A 3,205-nucleotide genomic window follows, 5' to 3' on the forward strand; every position below is an offset into this window, starting at 1 on the left:
AGGCCAGACTTCCAGGGCCTCGGGCTCGCGGGTGGACAGAGGTTCCGGTCAGACGAGGCCACCGTTGCCTCGGTGTTCCCGTTGTGGTAGGCCCCATTTCGGAGAGTGTCGTTTTGCTACAGATGCTTGCTTTACTTGCGGCCGTCCAGGCCATGTTATGAGGAAGTGTCCGTTTAGGGGTGGTCCAGGTGGTTCAGCCCAGCCCAGCCCACCGGATCAGTTGCTGGTTCATCTTCCCCTTCTGTAGCTATGCGGCCGACATCGGCAGGTCGCGGTAGAGGTCGAGGCGGAGCTCCCGGTTCTAGCGGTCCTTCGAACCGCTTATATGCTTTGGCCAGTCGACACGACCAGGAGGCGTCACCAGATGTGATTACAGGTATACTATTGATTTTCTACTGAAATGCATATGCATTGATAGATTCAGACTCTATTTTATTATATATTTTCCCCTGATTGCTAGAAGAACTGGGATAAAACCAGAAATTAATAGGACCGTCTGAGGTAGCTATACATACAGATGAAAAGTGAATGTTGAGAATTTAAAAGGCTAACTCGGTAATTGCATAGTCAGAAAAATAAAGGATCCTCTCTAGATCGGAGTGGACCCGCTACGAAAACCTTTTGAAAGTTGTTAAGACCCCGACTTGCCATAGATTACGTGATAAAGGTCATGCGGGGTAGTGGATGCAATTATATTAGCATTAACGCATCGAAATGCATTAAAGTTTCGAGGTTAAGCGTGCTAGGGCCAGAGCAATTTTGGGATGGGTGACCTCCTGGGAAGTGTACAAAAATTTCCACAAATATAGATATAAGAGAAAAACGGGAAATTAGGATAACCTAAAGGAAATTAGAATATGCGGGGCGGTTAGAAACCTTAAAGAGATCGCGTAGGCTAAGGCAGACCAGATTGGTGAAGAGAAGAACGCATAACGCAGCTCTGGAATCAGAGTAAGTTTGAATAGCGTTTGAAAATGTTTTGTAAGCAAAGTGGCAGTGAATGTATATGTATGTATGACTGTATCGATCGATAGGTAAAACCTAGCAACCAGTGTTGCGATGTATGGAAGACATTAACTAGACGGAATTCAAGAGACAAAGCGAAAGGTATGGTACCGATATTATGAGATAAACTAATACTGATTTCACTACAGGTTAAGATTGGAAGATTCTAATACGACGATATTTGGAAAAGGAAAAGAAAGTAAGTAAATGGAAGACCAGGAGATCAAAATGTCGGAAAAAGTGAAAAAGTAAGAAATATAATTAAGCAAAGCCTCGAAAAGAGCCGACGGGCAGAGCATGAAATTACTTGCGTAGAAGTTTGAAGGACAGGCCCGTAAAAGAACTAAAATGTGATAGTATAGGACAAAAGAAGAACAAACATGAAAAAGGCTAACGGTGGAAATAGGACAAGCATACGGGAGTACGGGGGGATATTTTAATAAGTTGGCGATAGGTGACTGACTACTTATCAAAGGAAGGATAATCCCACAACCATGTTGGTATAGTTGATTTGAACATAGACAAGCCTTTTGGAGGGTGACTTAAGAATGGAACCGATTCGCGCGAATAAAAGTAATATCTTACGAGTTTCGGAGCCGATGCTACAAATAATAGGAGAAGAAAGCTACTCCCCAAGAAAGAGATTAAGGATACTGATGGATTAATTGAAGGAGAAAGAGAGTGGTTGGAAACGGGTATGCACCAAAAGGTTAATGACACCGTTAGATATAAAGGATAGAGGTGAGTCAAAATGGAAAAAGTAAGTGTTGGAAATGGATTCCCTTATAAGTATTCTAACTAGATACGAGAATGTAGTTAACAAGGAGATAGACAGAACAGACTCCACGATGAAGGAACTGCAATTGTAAGAGAATCGCGAAAAGCAATGGTTATTACGGGGCATAGGCGTATATGGACCCTCTTAATAAAGGGGGGAGGACATACTAGATTTGAAATGAATTATCATGATCTAAGTTCCAGAAGAAAGCAATAAAGAGAGCAAGAAAGGTATACAGGCTAAATCCACAAGGTCAATGAAGAGGATAACGGATCCAAAAGACGTCTCGGGTGACAACAGTTATAATGAAGTAACAATAGTTGGTAGCTGATAACTTCTTGAAGAAAGGAAGCGCACTACTTATATGAATAAAAGATAAAGAAGCCACCGGGTATTAGAAGATAGTTCATGGACCATTAATCATGCTGAACATGGGGGTATACGCTATGGAACTGAAAGAATAATTAACATGAAGCTATACCCAATTACAATGACAAGGAGTCCACGCCGGAGAACTAACAAGGAATGACGATTGATGAAACGATCACCAATCCAAGGAAGTTACAGACAAGTGTACTGGCATCGAGGAATGTGAGGAAAGGAAACGAGGAAAAGTTGCGGCAAGAACCCAGAGATGTTGCGAGTTAAGAAATTAACTGAATTCGAATCATAAGTTGTCATGAGTATAGTCGGGCTGCGAAAGACGAGAAATGGCAAAGAAATATCATGTATATACGTTTTGGATACTAATAAACTGGCCTTGGAAAGGAACATAACCATTATGCTCGTTAGCGACAAAGTCATGATTGGATAAACACTTAGAACGTAAGATTAAAAGGGAAAGCTCAATTTGAGATATAGTAGGCTTTATCAAATTGTCCGTAAGATTGGCAAGTCGCCTATGAATCAGAGATATCACCGAATTAGAAGCGGTACATCCAGTCTTCCACGTACCTATGCTTCACAAATGTGTTGGTGACCTTCCCAAGTGTTCCATATAAATGATATCTAAGTGACAGAGAAGCTACCATATAAGGAATAGTCTGTGTCTATAATGGATGGTTAGGTGAGAAAGTTATATGCCAAAGACGTGGTTCCGGTTAAAGTATTGCGGCCAAACAATAATAGAGAGGAGACAATCTGGGAAGCCAAAAGAAGAAATGAAGAGGAAGTATCCCTAATTGTTTTCTATGCCACAGGCAATCTAAGCTTCTAAAACGGATATGTTAAATGATCGTATGTGACAATTATAGAGGAGACCTCCCCTAAGTATTATAATGCACCATGAGGCCAGTTCTACATTCAAGGACGAATGTTCTAAAGGGGGGGAGGATATTATATCCCGCATTTTGTACATTCGGATAATTCAAGATAATCGCGGGAAGTTAAGGACAAGATTATATTTTGATTTTGTTTAGCACA

Source organism: Lycium barbarum, chromosome 2, assembly GCF_019175385.1.
Source record: "Lycium barbarum isolate Lr01 chromosome 2, ASM1917538v2, whole genome shotgun sequence".
NCBI lineage: Eukaryota > Viridiplantae > Streptophyta > Magnoliopsida > Solanales > Solanaceae > Lycium > Lycium barbarum.